General features: G+C 41.9%; 1 long non-coding RNA gene across 1 annotated transcript; it reads left to right on the forward strand.

Moving 5' to 3' along the window:
• The first annotated feature begins 5,677 nt into the window (after positions 1-5,677).
• Positions 5,678-24,026, forward strand: LOC309613945. Its single transcript, XR_014235956.1, has 2 exons — positions 5,678-8,701; positions 20,564-24,026. It is a non-coding gene; the product is annotated as an uncharacterized lncRNA (long non-coding RNA).
• Positions 24,027-24,536: the final 510 nt, after the last annotated feature.

Consider the following 24,536-nt stretch of genomic DNA (forward strand, 5'->3'; position numbering starts at 1 on the left):
CAGGGCCTTCAGCTTGTGCACTGGCACCAACCATACTGGTGTCCTTGGTCTTCCCTGAATTTGCCACACGTGCTTCTACTTCAGGGTTGTTGCCCTTAGTGTTCCTTCTGATTGGAACGCTCATTATTTCCTCCCAGTCTGTGTCCAAATGTCACTATATCAGAAAGACCTTTCTTTATTCTTTGACAGATGCCAAAACATGTAAAGACGTCCCGAAAATTTATCTATTGATGACAACATTTTTTTAGGTATTATGTTGTATATGCATTTTTGGAAAGTGAAAGGAAAAATTAAACTCTGTATTGTAGTTTAAGCAATTAAAAATAACTATCTTTTATAAAGTTCAGTTATGCTAGGTGAATAAGTTTTAAAGATCTGCTGTACAACGTAGTGCCAGTTGTTAACAGTATGGTATTGTGCACTCCAAAAAAACAAAAGGACACAAGGGAACTTTGGAAGGTGTTGCATATGTCTATTATGTTGATCGTGGTGATGGTATCACGGGTGTTCGCACATGTCCAAACTCATCAAATTGCACACATTAAATACGTGCATTTCTTTGTATATCAATTAGACTTCAATAAATCTGTTAAAAATAAATAAATAAATAAATCCCAGGGCCTTTCCAACATGACAAAACTGGCGGAAGGGGGCAATCCATTCATTCCAGAAATATTTACTCAGCACTTACTGCAAGTCATACTGTGTACACAGAGAGAGCAACTGACAAGGTCCCAGGCCTTTGCGGGAAATGGAGGGAGGCATGGGGGAATCACCAAATAATCACAAAAATAGACGTGAATTTGCAGCTCAGAGGGGAGGTGCAGGAAACCAAATGCACAGTCCAGACTGGGAGCTGCCCACGAGCACTCCCTCACCCATTTGTGCAGAAGCATCTCTGCCTGGCAGGCACCAAAGGCCTGAGCCACCTGCTCCTAACTTGACTTCCCTTCCAAGCTGTGTATTCCGCTGAGGCAGGACAAGTTTTAGAGTCACATCTTTCAAGAGATGCGGCAAAGGCCCTTTGAAATTGCCTGCCCTGCTCTTAGCACCTTGTGCCCAGAGCTCAGCTATGTCAAGAATGACCCCTGCGCCACCCAGGGAGTCACATTCCTGCACAGTGGGAGCAGCTCGATGGGCGACAGCTGGGAGCCCTGGGGCCCCATGTGGACAATGGCCTTAAACCAAGTACCCAGGCCCTGGGGAGACCCTGGGTGGCCTTGGATGCAGGAAATGGAACAAAGCTTTCAGGCAGCCAAGGTCAGGTCTGCTTCCCCAAACATTCATAACCTTTGCTGTGAGCTACCATATCTTGAGGCCCCGAGCTGGGCACTCTGGCGACATTATCCAATTTATCCTTCTCAGTAGCTCTGGCCCACCACCCTGGGTTCCCAGGTGAGCACCAAGAAGGGAGCTGACTTGCCTGAGATCACACAGTGCCCTAAGAAAAGCATTGACGTCTGGACTCTTCGCCTGACATCCCAGGGCCTCCTGAACCTCAATTCACCCCTCTCCACCCCCTGAAATAATCACTCTACACCCATTTAGTGAATATATTTTTGGAAGTCAGACTCTGGATTCATTTTCTGGCTCTCGACTTTCCAGCTGTGTGATCTTGGGCAAGTTTCCTGACCTCTCTGTGAAAGTTTCCTCCTCTATAGAACGGTGCCTAAAACTGTGCCTACCCCAAAGTGTTGCTGTGATGATCATATGAGACAAGACAATGTAAAAATGGGTATAACGGGCCCAGATGACCATTAGCCCTCAAAAACTGGGAGCTATTCTTATTGTATAGGCTACTTTTTATTTTTTACATAAATGGGTTCATATCCAACTACTTTATACACTTGGGGCAGGCACCTTTCCAGGTAACACATAGAGATCTACTTCCTTATTGTAAAAACTTCATAGTGTTCTTTTTATTTTTTTTTGAATTTTATTTATTTTTTATACAGCAGGTTCTTATTACTTATCTATTTTATACATATTAGTGAATACATGTAAATTCCAATCTCCTAATTCATCCCACCACCACCAACCCCCCTACCCCACTTTCCCTCCTTGGTGTCCATACGTTTGTTCTCTACATCTGTGTTTCTATTTCTGCCCTGCAAACTGGTTCATCTGTACCATTTTTCTAGATTCCACATATATGCGTTAATGTACGATATTTGTTTTTCTCTTTCTGACTTACTTCACTCTGTATGACAGTCTCTAAGTCCATCCACGTCTCTATAAATGACCCAATTTCATTCCTTTTTATGGCTGAGTAATATTCCATTGTATATACGTACCACATCTTCTTTATCCATTCATCTGTCGATGGGCATTTAGGTTGCTTCCATGACGTGGCTATTGTAAATAGTGCTGCAATGAACATTGGGGTGCATGTGTCTATTTTTTTTAACATCTTTATTGGAGTATAATTGCTTTACAATGTTGTGTTAGTTTCTGCTGTATAACAAAGTGAATCAGCTATATATATACATATATCTCCATAACCCCTCCCTCTTGCGTCTCCCTCCCACCATCCTTATCCCACCTCTCTAGGTGGTCACAAAGCACTGAGCTGATCTCCCTGTGCTATGCAGCTGCTTCCCACTAGCTATCTATTTTACATTTGGTAGTGTATATATGTCCATGCCACTCTCTCACTTCTTTGTTTTTTTTAAAAATTATTTTATTTATTTATTCATTTTTGGCTGCGTTGGGTCTTCGTTGCTGCACGCGGGCTTTCTCTAGTTGCAGCAAGCGTGAGCTACTCTTCATTGCAGTGTGCAGGCTTCTCATTACGGTGGCTTCTCTTGTTGCAGAGCACGGGCTCTAGGCACATGGGCTTCAGTAGTTGTGGCATGCAGGCTCAGTAGTTGTGGCGCACGGGCTCTAGAGTGCAGGCTCAGTAGTTGTGGTGCACAGGCTTAGTTGCTCCGTGGCATGTGGGATCTTTCCGGACCAGGGCTCGAACCCGTATCCCCTGCATTGGCAGGCGGATTCTTAACCACTGCGCCACTAGGCAAGCCCTCACTCTCTCACTTCTTCCCAGCTTACCCTTCCCCCTCCCCATATCCTCAAGTCCATTCTCTAGGTCTGTGTCTTTATTCCTGTCCTGCAACTAGGTTCATCAGAACCATTTTCTTTTTGTTTTTTTAGATTCCATATATATGTGTTACCATATGGTATTTGTTTTTCTCTCTCTTTTTTTCTTAAGGAATCAATCTTTTTCTCTTTCTGACTTACTTCACTCTGTATGGCAGACTCTAGGTGCATCCACCTCACTACAAATAACTCAATTTCGTTTCTTTTTATGGCTGAGTAATATTCCATTGTATATATGTACCACATCTTCTTTCTACATTCATCTGTCAATGGACGCTTAGGTTGCTTCCATGTCCTGGCTATTGTAAATAGTGCTGCAGTGAACATTGTGGTACATGTCCCTTTTTGAATTATGGTTTTCTCAGGGTATATGCCCAGTAGTGGGATTGCTGGGTCATATGGTAGTTCTATTTTTAGGTTTTATTAAGGAACCTCCATACTGTTCTCCATAGTGGCTGTATCAATTTACATTCCCACCAACAGGGCAAGAGGGTTCCGTTTCCTCCACACCCTCTCCAGCATTTATTGTTTGTAGATTTTTTGATGATGGCCATTCTGACTGGTGTGAGGTGATATCTCATTGTAGTTTTGATTTGCATTTCTTTAATAATTAGTGATGTTGAACATCTTTTCATGTGCCTCTTGGCCATCTGTATGTCTTCTTTGGAGAAATGTCTATTTAGGTCTTCTGCTCATTTTTGGATTGTGTTTTTTTTTTTTAATATTGAGCTGCATGAGTTGTTTATATATCTTAGAGGTTAATCCTTTGTCCACTGATTTGCTTGCAAATATTATCTCCCATTCTGAGGGCTGTCTTTTCATCTTGTTTATAGTTTCCTTTGCTGTGCAAAAGCTTTTAAGTTTCATTAGGTCCCATTTGTTCATATTTCCATTACTCTAGGAGGTGGATCAAAATAGATCTTGCTGTGATTTATGTCAAAGAGTGTTCCTCCTATATTTTTCTCTAAGAGTTCTATAGTGTCTGGTCTTACGTTTAGGTCTCTAATCCATTTTGAGTTTATTTTTCTTTATGCTGTTAGGGAGTGTTCTAATTTCATTCTTTTACATGTAGCTGTCCAATTTTCCCAGCACCACTTATTGAAGAGGCTGTCTTTTCTCCATTGTATATCCTTGCCTCCTTTGGTAAGAATATACAACTAATTATAGTTGGATAGCTGAGCATAGGTGCATGGGTTTATCTCTGGGCTTTCTATCCTGTTCCATTGATCTATATTTCTCTTCTTCTGCAAGTATCATACTGTCTTAATTACTGTAGCTTTATTGTAGAGTCTGAAGTCAGGGAGTCTGATTCCTCCTGCTCCGTTTTTTTCCCTCAAGATTGCTTTGGCTATTTGGGGTCTTTTGTGTCTCCATACAAATTTTAAGATTTTTTGTTCTAGTTCTGTGAAAATTGCCATTGGTAATTTGTAAGGGATTGCACTGAACTTGTAGATTGCTTTGGGTAGTATAATCATTTTCACAATATTGATTCTTTCAATCCAAAAACATGGTATATCTCTCCAACTGTTTCTGTCATCTTTGATTTCTTTCATCAGTGTCGTATAGTTTTCTGAGTACAGGTCTTTTACCTCCTTAGGTAGGTTTATTCCTAGGTATTTTATTCTGTTTCTTGTAATGGTGAATGGGATTGTTCCCTTAATTTCTCTTTCTGATTTTTCGTTGTTAGTGTATAGGAATGCAAGAGATTTCTGTGCATTAATTTTGTATCCTGCAGCTTTACCAAATTCACTGATTAGCTCTAGTAGTTTTCTGGTGGCATCTTTAGGATTATCTGTGTATAGTATCATGTCATCAGCAAACAGTGACAGTTTTACTTCTTCTTTTCCAATTTCTATTCCTTTTATTTCTTTTTCTTCTCTGATTGCTGTGGCTAGGACTTCCAAAACTATGTTGAATAACAGTGGCAAGAGTGGACATCCTTGTCTTGTTCCTGACCTTAGAGGAAATGCTTTCAGTTTTTCACCATTGAGAATGACGTTTCCTGTGGGTTTGTCGTATATGGCCTTTATTATTGAGGTAGTTTCCCTGTATGCTCACTCTCTGGAGAGTTTTTATCATAGATGGGTTTTGAATTTTTTCAAAAGCTTTTTATGCATCTATTGAGATGATCATATGGTTTTTATTCGTCAGTTTGTTAATATGGTGTATCACATTGATTGATTTGTGTATATTGAAGAATTCTTGCATCCCTGGGATAAATCCCACTTGATCATGGTGTATGATCCTTTCAATGTGCTCTTGGATTCTGTTTGCTAGTATTTTGTTGAGGATTTTTGCATCTATATTCATCATTGATATTGGTCTGTAATTTTCTTTTTTTGTGGTATCTTTGTCTGGTTTTGGTATCAGAGTGATGGTGACCTCATAGAATGAGTTTGGGAGTGTTCCTTCCTCTGCAGATTTTTGGAAGACTTTGAGAAGGATGGGTGTTAGCTCTTCTCTAAATGTTTGATAGAATTCACCTGTGAAGCCATCTGGTCCTGGACTTTTGTTTGTTGGAAGATTTTTAATCACAGTTTCAATTTTTAATCACAGTTTCAATTTCATTATTTGTGGTCTGTTCATATTTTCTATTTCTTCCTGGTTCAGTCTTGGAAGTTTATACCTTTCTAAGAATTTGTCCATTTCTTCCAGGTTGTCCATTTTATTGTCATAGAGTTGCTTACAGTAGTCTCTTATGGTGCTTTGTATTTCTGCAGTGTCCATTGTAACTTTTTTTCATTTCTAATTTTATTGATTTGAGTCCTCTCCCTCTTTTTCTTGACAGCTAAAAGATTTATCAATTTTGTTTATCTTCTCAAAGAACCAGCTTTTAGTTTTATTGATCTTTACTATTGTTTTCTTTGTTTCTATTTCATTTATTTCCGCTCTGATCTTTATGATTTCTTTCCTTCTGTTAACTTTGCGTTTTGTTTGTTATTCTTTCTCTAGCTCCTTTAGATGTAAGGTTAGATTGTTTATTTGAGATTTTTCTTGTTTCTTTTTTTTTATATAAATTAATTTATTTTTGGCTGCATTGGGTCTTTGTTGTCACGTGCAGGCTTTTCTCTAGTTGTGGCGAGCAGGGGCTACTCTTCGTTGCGGTGTATAGGCTTCTCATTGTGGTAGTCTCTCTTGTTGCAGAGCATGGGCTCTAGTCACAGAGGCTTCAGTAGTTGTGGCACGCAGGCTCTGGAGCCCAGGCTCTGTAGTTGTGGCACATGGGCTTAGTTGCTCCATAGCATGTGGGATCTTCCCAGACCAGGGCTTGAACCCATGTCCTCTGCATTGGCAGGCAGATTCTTAAGCACTGTGCCACCAGGCAAGCCCCTCTTATTTCTTGAGGTAGGATTGTATTGCTATAAACTTCCCTCTTAGAACTGCTTTTACTGCATCCCATAGGTTTTGGATCGTCATGTTTTCATTGCCATTTTTCTCTAGGTATTTTTTGATTTCCTCTTTGATTTCTTCAGTGATCTCTTGGTTATTTAATAATGTATTGTTTAGCCTCCATGTGTTTGACGTTTTTTTCTCTGTAATTTATTTCTAATCTCATAGCATTGTGGTCGGAAAAGATGCTTGATATGATTTCATTTTTCTTAAATTTACCAAGGCTTGATTTGTGACACAGGATGTGATCTATCCTGGAGAATGTTCCATGTGCACTTGAGAAGAAACTGTAATCTGCTGTTTTGGGGTGGAATGTCCAATAAATATCAATTAAATCTATCTGGTCTATTGTGTCATTTAAACCTTGTGTTTCCTTATTAATTTTCTGTCTGGATGATCTGTCCATTGGTGTAAGTGAGGTGTTAAAGTCCCCCACTATTATTGTGTTACTGTCGATTTCCTCTTTTAGAGCTGTTAGCAGTTGCCTTATTTATTGAGGTGCTCCTATGTTGGATGCATATATATTTATAATTGTTATACCCTCTTCTTGGATTGATCCCTTGATCATTATGTAGTGTCCTTCCTTGTCTCTTTATTTTAAAGTCTATTTTATCTGATATGAGTATTGCTACTCCAGCTTTCTTTTGATTTCCATTTGCATGGAATATCTTTTTCCATCCCCTCACTTTCAGTCTGTATGTGTCCCTAGGTCTGAAGTGGGTCTCTTGTAGACAACATATATATGGGTCTTCTCTTTGTATTCATTCAGCAAGCCTGTGTCTTTTGGTTGGAGCATTTAATGCATGCACATTTAAGGTAATTATCGATAGGTATGTTCCTATTGCCATTTTCTTAATTTCCTGAGGTTTGTTTTTGTAGGTCCTTTTCTTCTCTTGTGTTTCCCACTTAGAGAAGTTCCTTTAGCATTTGTTGTAGAGCTGGTTTGGTGGTGCTGAAATCTCTTAGCTTTTGCTTGTCTGTAAAGCTTTTGATTTCTCCATCGAACCTGAATGAAACCCTTGCTGGGTAGAGTAATCTTGGTTGTAGGTTCTTCGTTTTCATCACTTTAAGTATATCACACCACTCCCTTCTGGCTTGTAGAGTTTCTGCTGAGAAATCAGCTGTTAATCTTCTGGGGGTTCCCTTGTATGTTACTTGTCGTTTTTCCCTTGTTGTTTTTAATAATTTTTCTTTGTCTTTAATTTTTGTCAATTTGACCACTTTGTGTCTCAGCGTGTTTCTCCTTGGGTTTATCTTTCCTGGGACTCTCTGTGCATCCTGGACTTGGGTGGCTATTTCCTTTCCCATGTTAGGGAAGTTTTCAACTATAATCTCTTCAAATATTTTCTCAGGTCCTTTCTCTCTCTCTTCTCCTTTATAATGTGAATGTTGTTGCATTTAATGTGTCCCAGAGGTCTCTTAGGCTGTCTTCATTTCTTTTCATTCTTTTTTCTTTATTCTGTTCCATGGCAGTGAATTCCACCATTCTGTCTTCCAGGTCACTTATCTGTTCTTCTGCCTCAGTTATTCTGCTATTGATTCCTTCTAGTGTAGTTTTCATTTCAGTTATTGTATTGTTCATCTCTGTTTGTCTGTTCTTTAATTCTTCTAGATCTTTGTTAAACATTTCTTGCATCTTCTCGATCTTTGCCTCCATTGTTTTTCCGAGGTCCTGGATCATCTTCACTATCATTATTCTGAATTCTTTTTCTGGAAGGTTGCCTATCTCCACTTCATTTAGTTGTTTTTCTGGGGTTTTATCTTGTTCCTTCATCTGGTACATAGCCCTCTGCCTTTTCATCTTGTCCATCTTTCTGTGAATGTGGTTTTTGTTCCACAGGCTGCAGGATTGTAGTGCTTCTTGCTTCCGCTGTCTGTCCACTGGTGGTTGAGGCTATCTAAGAGGCTTGTGCAAGTTTCCTGATGGGAGGGACTGGTGGTGGGTAGAGCTGGCTGTTGCTCTGGTGGGCAGAGCTCAGTAAATCTTTAATCCATTTCTCTGCTGATGGGTGGGGTTGAGTTCCCTCCCTGTTGCTTGTTTGGCCTGAGGTAACCCAGCACTGGAGCCTAGAGGCTCTTTGGTGTGGCTAATGGCAGACTCCGGGAGGGCTCATGCCAAGGAGTACTTCCCAGAACTTCTGCTGCCAGTGTCTCAGTCCCCGTGGTGAGCCACAGCTGCCCCCGGCCTCTGCAGGAGACCCTCCAACACTAGCAGGTAGGTCTGGTTCAGTCTCCTATGGGGTCACTGCTCCTTCCCCCTGGGTCCTTATGCACACACTATTTTGTGTGTGCCCTCCAAGAGTGGAGTCTCTGTTTCCCCCAGTCCTGTTGATGTCCTGCAATGAAATCCCGCTAGCCTTCAAAATCCGATTCTCTGGGAATTCTTCCTCCTGTTGCCAGACCCCCAGGTTGGAAAGCCTGATGTGGGGCTCAGAACCTTCACTCCAGTAGGTGGCCTTCTGTGGTATAATTGTTCTTCAGTTTGTGAGTCACCGACCCAGCAGTTATAGGATTTGATTTTATTGTGATTGTGCCCCTCCTACCATCTCATTGCAGCGTCTTCTTTGTCTTTGGATGTGGGGTATCTTTTTTGGTGAGTTCCAGTGTCTTCCTGTCGATGATTGTTCAGCAGTTAGTTGTGATTCCAGTGCTCTCGCAAGAGGGAGTGAGTGCACGTCCTTCTACTCCACCATCTTCTTCTTGCCTTCATAGTGTTCTTATACTCATACATTTGTTCATTCATTCATTCACTTGTCAAACATATGTATCTCAGCAGCTTCTATGCACCAGGCAAGGGCACACAACGCATTAAGTCCTTGCTCTCAGTTCTAGTGGGAGAGACAATTAGCAAGCATACAAATGAATAATCGAGATCATTTCACCTTATGCCGAGTGCTATGGAGAAAGTAAGATGGGGCAAAGTGGTGGAGAGACACTGTATGGAGAACGGAAAACTAGACACAGTGCTCTAACTTCCTAAGGATATGGCATTTATACTGCCACCAGCAGAAAAAGAAGGGGGAAGGTAAGTAAAACCCTAGGCTAAAATATTCCAGGCAGAGGGATCAACAAGGGCAAAGGCAGTGAGGGTTGAGCTCCGTGTGGTCTGGCTGGAGAAAATGAGCATGTTGAAATAATGGTGGAAAGCGAGGCTGGCACCCAGGAAGTAGGGACTGTAGACCCTGGTGGGGAGCTAGGATTTTATCCTGAGGGAAACAAGAAGCCAGTGAGTAGAGCAGAGGAGCAGCCTGCTCTAATATGCATTTTTACAAACCACTCTGGCTGCTGGAAAGGAAATGAATAGGAGGGGCACTAACAGAAGAAGGAGGAAGGTCACAAATTCCTCACTGATGGAGGCTTGGGCTGTTTCTATTTTTTCCCTACTTGCAAACAGTTTTGCAATAAACATCATTGCACAGAAATTCCTAGAAGTGGGATGGCCAGATCTGACACATGGACACTGTTATCGTATCCAGATTGCCACATCACCCTCCATGTCACTCCTTTCAGACACACAGGAGTCCCAGTTTCCACTGGAAACTTTCTCCACCTGCTTTGCTCCTGGAAACACTTCCCCCAACCTCTCCAGCCCTGGCACAAAACCCACCAGTCTCATGCATTTATATTTCTTGTTGCAATCTGGAATTACAAGTTGCTAAGAAGAAAATCTCAGAATGAGGCTAAGTGGCTAAAAAGACTGCCAAGGGGCTCCCTTTTCCAGTGGGAGACAGAGAGAAGTCTTTACACCGCGCCCCCCCCCCAACAAAGAGGACCAATTTACCCCTATTCTTTCAACCACAGGAATTTGCCTTTTTTTTTTTTTCTGCTCAGCTGTGAAAATAAGGCACGGCACCGTGATGGCAGTGGAAGCAGGCCCTGAGGTTACAAATGATGAAGGGCCAGTTGGAAAACCTTTCTCCCTACCACTCTCTGGGCACCAAGAATGGAGAGAGCTGCTATCCTCTGAGCCCTCTGCCTCCCACCCTTCCCAGCCCCAACCAGGCTTCCCCAGCTCACACCTTATCCGTGTGCCCTGGTGGCGGTCACCACCTGCTGGCCGGACTCCTGGCTTCCGTTCCACTCCAGCTCCACTGCCAAACTTTCCTTTTCATAAGTGACCTTTTTAAAGAAAGTGTTTTCTTTTCATAAGCAGTCACAGCATCTGCAGTAGCGTTGAAGCATAATTTTACTCTCTTCTCATCACTTAAGGCTTACCTGTGTTGTTTATTTGGGGGAAGGGGAAGGGCTGCTAAGATCTGAAAGATTCATAGCTAGTGCGCATGCTGCGTTTGATTTTAACCTTGACATTTGGAGATGCTTTTGAAGATGTTATCTTTCCAAGGCTGACCTAGTGAGTTACTTAATTAAGAGAGGATTTTGCAACAGAATGTTTCTTAATATTTTAAGACAAGGGATTTTTTTTCCATAACAAAATAGACGGACAGTAAACTCTTTGACACAGGCAGTCATTATTATTCACCAACTAATTAGGAGGTGTCAGCTGTCAGACTGGACTCATTGTCTCACTTTATCTTCTCAGCAGCTCTATAAGGGAGGTAAGAGTTTTGTATACATTTTACAGGTGAGGAAACTGAGGCATCAAGAATTTAACTTGCCCAAAGTTACAGAGCTAGTCAAGGGCAGAACTGGGATGCAAACCCAGTACTCCCTTCCTTCCTAATTGTGGTTTTCGCCAGCCCCAGGGCCTTGAACTGTGTCATCCTAGCAAAGCTGGATCTGTGTGTCCCAGAATTCCTCTCCCGTATGGTTCTGGGTTGACGTTGGCCACAGAAGACATTCTGTTCAAGGTTTCAAAGGCACATGTGAAGAAGCCACCATCATGTGACACTCTGGAGTCATTGCACGGTGCCGGGGAGAGTGGCCGCCCCACATGTTGTTGATGACCTGCTGCTCATCTTTTGCTGTAGGGGGGTCGGGGGCAGCGCTCAGAACCGCAGACCCTGCAGCTCCCAACAGACCTCGCTGAGCGTCCGGAGCCCTGGGCGCGGTGTGCATGCAGCCCCATGGGCAAGGGCACCGGCTCTCCCTGCAGGTCACTGCGGCATTGAGGTTGGGGTGGGGACAGAGAGAAGCAGGTTCCGGTTTATCCCCGCTCTCCTCTCCACAGCAGCTCTCCTTCCTGCCTGCTGGTCCAGAGAAACTTCAGCTGCCACTAGGTGCAGAGGCGGCACCCTGCACAGACGCCCTGCCAGCTCCCACACTGCGTGAGGTCACAGCCCTGTGATGGTTCCCTCCTTCTGGATCACTTGTAAAGGCTCTTCTCTGATGAGACCCTGACTGATGCACAGGGGGTTGAATTTTATTTGGAAAGTGGCTTGCTCCCTTCCTCCTTAATTTCACAAATTTAGCAAATAAAAATACAGAAATCCCAATTAAATTTGAATTTCACACACAAAAATGAATACCTTTTTTAGTGTAAGTATATCTCATGCAATATTTGGGACATGCTTTTCCTTTTTATGTTTATTTATCTATTTATTTATTTATTTATTTTCTTATTAGTCATCCATTTTATACAAATCAGTGTATACATGTCAAACCCAATGTCCCAATTCATCACACCATCACCACCCCCAGCCCCTGCCGCTTTCCCCCCTTGGTGTCCATACGTTTGTTCTCTACTTCTGTGTCTCAATTTCTGCTCTGCAAACCAGTTCATCTGTACCATTTTCTAGGTTCCACATATATGCCTTAATATACGATATTTGTTTTTCTCTTTCTGACTTACTTCACTCTGTGTGACACTCTCTAGATGCATCCACATCTCTACAAATAACCCAAGTTCGTTCCTTTTAATGGCTGAGCAATATTCCATTGTATATATGTACCATATCTTCTTTATCCATTCGTCTGTCGATGGGCATTTAGGTTGCTTCCATGACCTGGCTATTGTAAACAGTGCTGCAATGAACATTAGGGTGCATGTGTCTTTTTGAATTATGGTTTTCTTTGGGTATATGCCCAGTAGTGGGATTCCTGGGTCATATGGTAATTCTATTTTTAGATCTTTAAAGAACCTCCATACTGTTCTCTGTAGTGGCTGTATCAATTTACATTTCCACCAACAGTGCAAGAGGGTTCCCTTTTCTCCACACCCTCTCCAGCATTTGCTGTTTGTAGATTTTCTGATGATGCCCATTCTAACTGGTGTGAGGTGATACCTCATTGTAGTTTTGACTTGCATTTCTCTAATAATTAGTAAAGTTGAGCAGCTTTTCATGTGCTTCTTGGCCATCTGTATGTCTTCTTTGGAGAAATGTCTATTTAGGTCTTCTGCTCATTTTTCGATTGGGTTGTTTGTATTTTTAATATTGAGCTGCATGAGCTGTTTATATATTTTGGAGATTAATCCTTTGTCTGATGATTCATTTGCAAATATTTTCTCCCATTCTGAGGGCTGTCTTTTTTGTCTTGTTTATGGTTTCCTTTGCTGTGCAAAAGCTTTCAAGTTTCATTAGGTCCCATTTGTTTATTTTTGTTTTTATTTCCATTACTCTAGGAGGTGGATCAAAAAAGATCTTGCTGTGATTTATGTCAGAGAGTGTTCTTCCTGTGTTTTCCTCTAAGAGTTTTATAGTGCCCGGTCTTACATTTAAGTCTCTAATCCATTTTGAGTTTATTTTTGTGTATGGTGTTAGGGGGTGTTCTAATTTCATTCTTTTACATGTAGCTGTCCAGGTTACCCAGCACCACTTATTAAAGAGACTGTCTTTTCTCCATTGTATATCCTTGCCTCTTTTGTCATAAATTAGTTGACCATAGGTGCGTGGGTTTATCTCTGGGCTTTCTATCCTGTTCCATTGATCTATATTTCTGTTTCTGTGCTAGTACCATACTGTCTTGATTACTGTAGCTTTGTACTATAGTCTGAAGTCAGGGAGTCTGATTCTTCCAGCTCCGTTTTTTTCCCTCAAGACTGCTTGGCTATTTGGGGTCCTTTGTGTCTCCAGACAAATTTTAAGATTTTTTGTTCTAGTTCTGTAAAAAATGCCTTTGGTAATTTGATAGGGATTGCATTGAATCTGTAGATTGCTTTGGGTAGTATAGTCATTTTCACAATATTGATTCTTCCAAGCCAAGAACATGGTATATCTCTCCATCTGTTGGTATCATCTTTAATTTCTTTCCTCAGTGTCTTATGGTTTCCTGCATACAGGTCTTTTGTCTCCCTAGGTAGGTTTATTCCTAGGTATTTTATTCTTTTTGTTACCACGGTAAATGGGAGTGTTTCCTTAATTTCTCTTTCAGATTTTTCATCATTAGTGTATAGGAATGCAAGAGATTTCTGTGCATTAATTTTGTATCCTGCAACTTTACCAAATTCATTGATTAGCTCTAGTAGTTTTCTGGTGGCATCTTTAGGATTCTCTATGTATAGTATCATGTCATCTGTAAACAGTGACAGTTTTACTTCTTCTTTTCCAATTTGTATTCCTTTTATTTCTTTTTCTTCTCTGATTGCCATGGCTAGGACTTCCAAAACTATGTTGAATAATAGTGGTGAGAGTGGACATCCTTGTCTTGTTCCTCATCTTAGAGGAAATGCTTTCAGTTTTTCACCATTGAGAATGATGTTTGCTGTGGGTTTGTCGTATATGACTCTTATTATGTTGAAGTAGGTTCCCTCTATGCCCACTTTCTGGAGAGTTTTTATCATAAATGGGTGTTGAATTTTGTCAAAAGCTTTTTCTGCATCTATTGAGATGATCATATGGTTTTTATTCTTCAATTTGTTAATATGGTATATCACATTGATTGATTTGTGTATATTGAAGAATCCTTGCATCTCTGGGATAAATCCCAGTTGATCATGGTGCATGATCCTTTTAATGTGCTGTTGGATTCTGTTTGCTAGTATTTTGTTGAGGAGTTTTGCATCTATATTCATCAGTGATATTGGTCTGTAATTTTCTTTTTTTGCAGTATCTTTGTCTGGTTTTGGTATCAGGGTGATGGTGGCCTCATAAAATGAGTTTGGGAGTTTTCCTTCTTCTGCAATTTTTTGGAAGAGTTTGAGAAGGATGGGTGTTAGCTCCTCTCTAAACGTTTGATAGAATTCACCTGTGAGGCCATCTGGTCCTGGACTTTTGTTTGTTGGAAGATTTTTAATCACAGTTTCAATTTCATTACTTGTGATTGGTCTGTTCATATTTTCTGTTTCTTCCTGGTTCAGTCTTGGGAGGTTATACCTTTCTAAGAATTTGTCCATTTCTTCCAGGCTGTCCATTTTATTGGCATAGAGTTGCTTGTAGTAGTCTCTTAGGATGCTTTGTATTTCTGCGGTGTCTGTTGTACCTTCTCATTTTCCATTTCTAATTTTATTGATTTGAGTCCTCTCCCTCTTTCTCTTGATGAGTCTGGCTAATGGCTTATCAATTTTGTTTATCTTCTCAAAGAACCAGCTTTTAGTTTTATTGATCTTTGCTATTGTTTTCTTTTTTTTTTATTTTTGTTTTTTTTATTTTGGCTGTGTTGGGTCTTCATTGCTGAGCACGGGCTTTCTCTAGTTGCAGTGAGCGGGGGCTACTCTTCGTTGCGGTGCTCAGGCTTCTCATTGTGGTGGCTTCTCTTATTGTGGAGCATGGGCTCTAGGGTGCGCAGGCTTCAGTAGTTGTGGCACGCGGGCTCAGTAGTTGTGGCTCGCGGGCTCTAGAGCGCAGGCTCAGTAGTTGTGGTGCACGGGCTTAGTTGCTCCACGGCATGTGGGATCTTCCTGGACCGGGGCTCGAACCCGTGTCCCCTGCATTGGCAGGCGGATTCGTAACCGCTGTGCCACCAGGGAAGGCCTGCTATTGTTTTCTTTCTTTCTGTTTCATTTATTTCTGCTCTGATCTTTTTGATTTCTTTCCTTCTGTTAACTTTGGGTTTTGATTGTCCTTCTTTCTCTAGTTCCTTTAGGTGTAAGGTTAGATTGTTTACTTGAGATTTTTCTTGTTTCTTGAGGTAGGCTTGTATAGCTATAAACTTCCTTTTACTGCTTTTACTGCATCCCATAGGTTTTGGTTCGTCGTGTTTTCATTGTCATTTGTCTCTAGGTATTTTTTGATTTCCTCTTTGATTTCTTCAGTGATCTCTTGGTTATTTAGTAATGTGTTGTTTAACCTCCATGTGTTTGAGTGTTTTACGTTTTTTTTCCCTGTAATTGATTTCTAATTTCATAGCGTTGTGGTCGGAAAAGATGCTTGATATGATTTCAATTTTCTCAAATTTACCGAGGCTTGATTTGTGACCCAATATGTGATGTATCTGGAAAATGTTCTGTGCGCACTTGAGAAGAAAGTGTAATCCGCTGTTTTTGGATGGAATGTCCTATAAATATCAATTAAATCTATCTGGTCTATTGTGTCATTTAAACCTTGTGTTTCCTTATTAATTTTCTGTTTGGATGATCTGTCGATTGGTGTAAGTGAGGTGTTAAAGTCCCCCACTATTATTGTGTTACTGTCGATTTCCTCTTTTAGAGCTGTTAGCAGTTGCCTTATGTGTTGAGGTGCTCCTATGTTGTGTGCATATATGTTTATAATTGTTATATCTTCTTCTTGGATTGATCCCTTGATCATTATGTAGTGTCCTTCCTTGTCTCTTGTAACATTCTTTATTTTAAAGTCTATTTTATCTGATATGAGTATTGCTACTCCAGCTTTCTTTTGATTTCCATTTGTATGGAATATCTTTTTCCATCCCCTCACTTTCAGTCTGTATGTGTCCCTAGGTCTGAAGTGGGTCTCTTGTCGACAGCATATATATAGGTCTTGTTTTTGTATCCATTTATCCAGCCTGTGTCTTTTGGTTGGAGCATTTAATCCATTCACATTTAAGGTAATTATCGATAGGTATGTTCCTATTGCCATTTTCTTAATTTCCTGAGGTTTGTTTTTGTAGGTCCTTTTCTTCTCTTGTTTTTCCCACTTAGAGAAGTTCCTTTAGCATTTGGTGTAGAGCTGGTTTGGTGGTGCTGAATTCTCTTAGCTTTTGCTTGTCTGTAAAGCTTTTGATTTCTCCATCGAATCTGAATGAGATCCATACTGGGTAGAGTAATCTTGGTTGTAGGTTCTTCCCTTTCATCACTTTAAGTATATCATGCCACTCCCTTCTGGCTTGTAGAGTTTCTGCTGAGAAATCAGCTGTTAACCTTATGGGAGATCCCTTGTATGTTATTTGTCGTTTTTCCCTTACTGCTTTCAATCATTTTTCTTTGTCTTTAGTTTTTGCCAATTTGATTACTATGTGTCTCGGTGTGTTTCTCCTTCAGTTTATCCTGCATGGGACTCTCTGTGCTTCCTGGACTTGAGTGGCTATTTCTTTTCCCATGTTAGGGAAGTTTTCAACTATAATCTCTTCAAATATTTTCTCAGGTCCTTTCTCTCTCTCTTCTCCTTCTGGGACCCCTATAATGCGAATGTTGTTGCGTTTAATGCTGTCCCAGAGGTCTCTTAGGCTGTCTCCATTTCTTTTCATTCTTTTTTCTTTATTCTGTTCCATGGCAGTGAATTCCACCATTCTGTCTTCCAGGTCACTTATCCGTTCTTCTGCCTCAGTTATTCTGCTATTGATTCCTTCTAGTGTAGTTTTCATTTCAGTTATTGTATGTTCATCTCTGTTTGTCTGTTCTTTAATTCTTCTAGATCTTTGTTAAACATTTCTTGCATTTTCTCGATCTTTGCCTCCATTCTTTTTCTAAGGTCCAGAATCATCTTCACTATCATAATTCTGAATTCTTTTTCTGGAAGATTGCCTATCTCCATTTCATTTAGTTGTTTTTCTGGGGTTTTATCTTGTTCCTTCATCTGGTACATAGCCCTCTGCCTTTTCATCTTGTCCATCTTTCTGTGAATGTGGTTTTTGTTCCACAGGCTGCAGGATTGTAGTTCTTCTTGCTTCTGCTGTCTGCCCTCTGGTGGATGAGGCTATCTAAGAGGCTTGTGCAAGTTTCCTGATGGGAGGCACTGGTGGTGGGTAGAGCTGGCTGTTGCTCTGATGGGCAGATCTCAATAAAACTTTAATCTGCTTGTCTGCTGATGGGTGGGGCTGGGTTCCCTCCCTGTTGGTTGTTTGTCCTGAGGTGACCCAATGCTGGAGTCTACCCGGGCTCTTTGATGGGGCTAATGCTGGACTCTGGGAGGGCTCACGCCAAGGAGTACGTCTTAGAACTTCTGCTGCCAATGTCTCTGTCCCCATGGTGAGCCACAGCTGCCCCCCACCTCTGCAGGAGACCCTCCAACACTAGCAGGTAGGTCTGGTTCAGTCTCCTATGGGGTCACTGCTCCTTCCCCATGGTCCCAATGCGCACACTACTTTGTGTGTGCCCTCCAAGAGTGGAGTCTCTGTTTCCCCCAGTCCTGTTGAAGTCCTGCAGTCAAATCCCACTAGCCTTCAAAGTCTGATTCACTAGGAATTCCTCTGCCCGTTGCCTGGCCCCCACGTTGGGAAACCTGACGTGTGGCTCAGAACCTTCACTCCAGTGGGTGGCCTTCTGTGGTATAAGTGTTCTCCAGCTTGTGAGTCACCCACCCGGCAGTTATGGGATTTGATTTTATTGTGATAGCACCCCTCCTACCATCTCATTGTGGCTTCTCCTTTGTCTTTGCATGTGGGGTATCATTTTTGGTGAGTTCCAGTGTCTTCCTGTCGATGATTGTTCAGCAGTTAGTTGTGATTCTGGTGTTCTCAAAAGAGGGAGTGAGAGCATGTTTTTCTACTCCGCCTTCTTGAACCAATCTAGGGACATGCTTTTACTAAAAACTTGTTTGTTGTTTATCTGAAATTTAAATTTAAATACAGGGCATGGGCCTCTTGTATTTTATCTGGCCACCCTATCTTCATCCCCCAATAGATGCCTTTCCAGGGAGACCCACATAACTGAGTCTCTTCCACTTGCCTGACACGACAAGAAGAACATTCTTTTAAGCACTCTATCAGCATGTGAGAGCCCTGGAGGATGGAGTAGGGCAGGCCAAGGTTAGTCCTGGCAGAGCTCAGTTTCCCCCTCTTAGGCTACAGTGTGAAGCTGGGATGTCCCCACAGAACCTCAATCCATACATTGATCATCGCCACCTACAGGATAAAGTCCCGGTACCTTACTTGCTCAGCCAAGGGCCTGGGCTCTCACCCCACCTCACCTCCTGCCCAGCTTACACAACCACCTAGGACCTGATATTCCCCAAAGACGACCTCTTCTCACCTGTCATTCTTTACCTCTACTCTTCTCCCTGCCTGGAATGCCTCTCCCTCCCTTGAATGCCATTTAAACTCCTATTGGCCCTTTACCGCCTCCTCCCAGAAGCCTTCCCTGACCACAGCACTTCACTTCTCTGTCCCTTTTGGCTTCTTTCACACCTTGATTCCAATGGAGTCACTGCTTATTTGTGTTTAATATGGTCTTAAGACAAAAGTAAAGATGAATAATTAAGTAAGTGGCTCAGTGGGCTCATGTATGTCCCGAGTGGATGGGAGATACAGGCAGGAAACTGCTCTCTGGGCTTTAGTCCCCCAGAGCCTCCCATCCTACAACTATCTGAGGATAAGTTTTAGACTTTAAAGATAAGTGTATTTTGTTTCTTTTTAAACTAGCAGTGTAGAATGAGGAATCTGGCAGACCAGACTTGCCCAAATTCAGACTCCAGCTCTGACACTTACTAACCTTGAGCAACTTGCTGACCCCTCTGTGCCTCAGGCTCCTCGTCTATAAAATGAGTGTAAGAAGAGCACCAACTTCATAAGGTGGTTGAGAGAATAAAACAAGCTTACAACATATGATGTGCTCACAGCATTACAACCTCACATTACACCAGGCCCGTGAACTCCTGGGAAGGAAGAGCACCCTCTCTGAGGCTGTGGGAATAACCCGACCATGCTGGACCCAGTGCGGGATGATGTGTTGGGCTCCAACCTGTTGTCTCCTAAGGACATGTCAAGTGTCATGTTTATGATGCTTGATCTTTGCTTTCCAAGCTGACTCCATTGAAGAGCACCCTCAGAGTATAACCAGTGGATAGCCCTGGGCTAGAAACCTCATTCTGCCGTTCCTAGGTGTGTAACATTGAACAAGTCACGTCAGCCTTGTTCATTTCACCTGTCAATAGACGCTGATGCCCACCTTGCAGGGCTGTGAGGAGTCAACACCTAGGCTAATACATTAAATACCTTGCTGCTTTGTTATTTTACTATGAGTAGTAAATGGCTGTTATCACACGGGGTTGCATTTTCAGTTTACACATGGTTCCTCACCTCCCCCCACCATCACCCCTGACAACCTGGGAGCCTTTGGGGACAAGCATTAGTTCCAATTAGCCCAGGTTTCCAAGGTCAAGTGTGTACTCAGAATCAAGGAGGCATCCACATATGTGGAAGGAAAGAGGGAAGGAAGGGAGGAAGGGAGGGAAGAAGAGAGGGAAGAAAAGATCGTCCCCTTTCTCCTTCAGCCCCAGAATGGATCAACAGGCCCCGTTCATTCTCATATCTCTTTCTGGAGTCACAACTTAGGTTCGTAGCTGCCTAATTTATTATTATATGGTTCAGTGCAGGGTAATTATATGCTGTGGTATAATTTGTTATAACTTGGGCTAAGGCCTATAACTGTGTAATTTATTATTATACAGTACAGTGTTGAATAATACGACGAGTATGTAATTTATCTCAGGCTTATGAGCCTAACCTGTAATCCAAATGCAGCACACAGCCTCTGTGGATGAGTTAATGTTTCTAAGGAAACTTCAGCTTAAAGATTCCTTCATTTCTAACTGCTTTCCTTGGTTTCTCAGAACTACTCCTGGCTGGGAGTAGCCAAGTTCCTGGGACTCTCTGTTTTGAGTGGGGCTGAAATCTCAGGCAGCCCTGGGCCAGGCTGAGTGGGATTTCACATCAGGTCATAGAGAAGGAGGCCCAGGGCTGTCACCCTGCCCACTGAACACTAGGAGGCCACCACTTGCCCAGGAGGGTGCTGGCAGCAGGTGCAGAACCATGGTCAAAACCCAGTTTCTTGGGTCCCCAGAAGGACCCTTGGGCTTGCAATTTCTCTAGGCATTTATTTGGTAACTATTCTTTTTTCTGTTCTCAGAACACTGGGAATATATCATCGACCCAGAAAAGGCTTCCGGAGCTTGCATTCCAGGAGTTGAGAGCTTACATCTCAAAGTTTCTCAAATTGTGGTCCCTGGATCTGGGAGCTGATCTGGGAGCTGTTTGGAAATCCAGAACTTCAGCCACCTTGACCTGATGAATCAGAGTCTGCATTTTAACAAGACCTCCTGGTGATTCATACGTACTCAGGAAGCACTGCTTGAATTTCTACATGATTTAGGAAAACTATTTCCTTCTGTATCTCCCCCTACCCTGCAAATATATACCCACTCACTGAGCTTTAAAGAAGAGTTCCTTCTCCCTGTGGACATTTTTTCTTTTTTATAAGAACACCTCTTTCGCCTGGTCACAAATGTTCATAGTGAAACTTCTGGAAATAACAACAACAACAAAAAACCCCACAAACAAGAAAATCAGATCACCCAGAATGCCACAATCTAGATATGACGTTGTTGATATTTTAGGGACTAATTCATCAGACATTTTTTTATCCATCCACATACATTTTTTAAATCCAAACTGCAAGGAAAAGTGGAATAGGGTAGAACCTGGAAGGCTTTGCTCAGACACACATTGCTGGGCCCCACCCCCAGAACTTCTGTTCAGAAGGCCTGGGAATTAGCGTTCCTAACAAGTTCCAGGTGATACGAAGCTCCTGGCCCAAGGATCACATTTTGGGAATTGACTCTGGGATCTGGTGTCAGGGATTGGACCCCTTCACCGGCCACCAGCCTGAGGGGAAGTCAGTCGGCCTCTCCATGCTCCAGCTTCTACCATCCACAAGGACAGCACCTGCCTCAGAAGATTATTGTAAGGACTAAATGGGTTAAAGTAAAGCACATGGGAAGAACTAATTATGATTAACATGCATATACTTTTATAATTGAGTTTTCTTAACTCAGCAATTGTTCATAAACATTTTCAAGTCATTCTTCTGCGTATTTGTTTTTAAAGGCTGTGGGGTTGTTGTTTGAATGGATGCATTTATCAAGTCCCCAGTTTTCAACTTTATAATATAAATGGTGCTGCAATGAGCATTCTCCTGGATAAATCATGGTGCCCCTGTCCGATTATCTCCTTAGGATAGAATGTCCTAGTTGTGAAATTGCTTAGTCAAATGGGATGAACATATTTAAGACTTCTGATAAACTTTGCTAAATGGCCTTTCTGAAAAATAATACTGATTTATAATGTCAGCAGCAGCATATGAGAGCATCTTTTCCTTATACTTTCATCAGTGCCTGTGTTGTTTTTTTTAATTATGCTAATATTTTGTTTGTTAATTTGAATCTTTTTGATGACTATTGAACTTGAATAGCCCCCCTCCAATATCCTAGGACTTGAAAAAAATTTTTAATCCCTCAAAGATTGTGTTTACATGACATCAACCAGCCCTTTTCCCCTCTAATGAACCGACTCCATCTTGGCACCACTCCACACTCCTCCCCCCTGTGGTAGCAAAGGCCTCATCTCACAGCTAACAGCCACCTGATTTAAATCCCACCGCAGCCGCTGGTAACATACCTCCCACTTAATAGACAGACGTGGACTAGAGAAGGCATGAAACATTAAGAAAGCAAACAGAAGGAGAAAAGTCATTTGTTCCACAAAAATTTCCTCGTCATCTCCCATAGGTCAGGCCCTCTGCTGAACACGAAGGGGTGGGGATGAAAATACAGGAGTTTCAAAGTCGGAGGGGGAAGGGAAGAAGCATCCGAGAAATACACAGAAAACACCACAAAATGTAATAGTGCAGAAAGGGACAAAAGGGTAGGAATTTCACATGAGAAATGGCACTGGCTTTGAAGTCAGAGAGGACCTGGGTTCAAATGCTGTTTCGTCCAACTCCTCACGTTGGGCAGGTGGCCTAACCTCTCTGAGTCTTAATTTCTTACACCTGTAAAATGTGAAGACTATTTTGAGGCTTAAATTAGTTAAAAGAAGAAGTAAAAAACCTAGAAACACCTAGGTTATGAGTCTCAAAATGACGCCAGGGGTCAAATATAGCCTGTGGAACATGTTGTTTGCTCCATCCAGTGTTTTTTTTTTTTTAATTTAAAGAATTTCTCCATCTTAGTTGCCCAGTAGAAACATTTGGAGCTATACTGATTCCTTGAGAAGTGATCTGGGCTCATTCATTGACTTTCTTTCTGGCCAAGACGGAATAACGAGTGGAGTTTGTCCTCTCACCTGAAACCAAAACCTGGGCAAAATATATCAAACAACAGTTTTCAAGACCTTGGACATCAGACAACAAAGGCAGTGATCACTGAGAGATAGAAAACAAAAGAGGGGAGCCCCCAGCCTACTATCTGGAGAGAGCTTTCAGACCACCATGCAGGAAAGGGGATCTAGGTGGAGCCCCGTGGTCTCCTTGAGGGAGAAGATGAAGCTGGGAGGCCAAGGCAGCTACAGTTCACAGGGCAGAGTGTCACTGAGGAGAGAGCTGTACAGAAAGAGAAAGAGGAAGTGGGAAGGACTGAGAGGAAAGAAAGGAAGAGAAAGAGTCAGCTCTGGAGATCTGCAGAGGAGCCCTCGAGTCTTGTGAGAACCGATGAGCACATCTGTATTAGCCAGGGTTTTCCAGAGAAACAGAAACAATAGGATATATATAGAGATACAGTTGACCCCTGAATAACATGGGTTTGAAATGCACAGTTCCACTTATACACAAATTTTCAACTGTGTGAAGGGTTGGCACCCCTAACTATTGCGTTGTTCAAAGGTCAACTGTATACATAAGATGAGAGATTTGTATAGGAATTGCTTCATGTGGTTATGGAGGCCGAGAAGTCTCACGATCTGCCATCTGTGAGCTATGGAACCAGGAGAGCCAAGGAGTAATTCAGTCAGAGTCTGAATACCTGAGAAGCAGGGGAGCTGATAGTGTAAATCTCAACCCAAGTCCAAAAGCTAGGGAAAAAAAAAAGACAGGAAAAAAAAAAAGCCAAGAAGAAAACCAGGAGTGCTAATGTCTGATGTCTGAGGGCAGAAGAAGATGGAATCTCGGCTTAAGCAAAGAGCAAATTCACCCTTCTTTCACTCTTTTGTCCTAGTCGAGTCCTTAGGGGATTGGATGAGGCCTACCTGCATTGTGAGGGCCGTCTTCTTTACTTAGTTCATCAGTTCAAATGTTAACCTCTTCCAGAAACAGCCTCATAGACACACCAAAAAATAATGTTTTAACAGCTCTCTGGGCATCGCTCAACCAAGTCAAGTTTATACAAAAAATTAACCATCACAACATGCATGTGTGGAAACTACCTGAGGTTGTGACCATCATAGGTTTACCCCTTGTCAATTTGGCACACATACATTTAATCCCCAAATTAAGACAATAAAAGGTGTAATTCTGTCTAACATAAAATCACCCTGTATAGAACCAAAAATGCATTAATCCCTTCCGCAGAAGAGGAAATAAAGTTCTTGTGTGATTTTTACTCTTCTCCTGATATCCCATAACTTAAATATTACTGTGATATAAAACTGACAATACTTAAATACTATGTAAAGTCAAAACATCTTACGTCACATGATAAGGTAATAAGAAAAGAGAAAAAAAGATATTTACTTAATACATGTACATATACACGCAAACATATTCATAATAAAATAAGGAGGAAATATGACAAGTGGAGTCCTCATTTCTGTAACTGAATCTGCTGGACCACATGGCCCGAATGGCAGGGCAGGTTGCACAACAGCCTGGACCCATAGCAGAGTGTTCTCTTGTTCTGGGCCTCATTCAAAACTAGCAGCTTTTCAGGTCACTCAGTAAATGAGCTGGAGTAACAGCCCCCAAAGAGAAATATGTTGCCTCCAAAATCCAAAGAGGCCAGGTAGGCATTGTGCCTCTTTCTTGGCAGTAAGAGGGACCAGATGCAACAACTTATCTCTCACCTTAGAAGAGATATCTTGACATGCCCCACACCACTGGACCCCTAGAAATT

This window comes from Balaenoptera borealis (assembly GCF_965194805.1).
Source record: "Balaenoptera borealis genome assembly, chromosome: 16".
Lineage (NCBI taxonomy): Eukaryota > Metazoa > Chordata > Mammalia > Artiodactyla > Balaenopteridae > Balaenoptera > Balaenoptera borealis.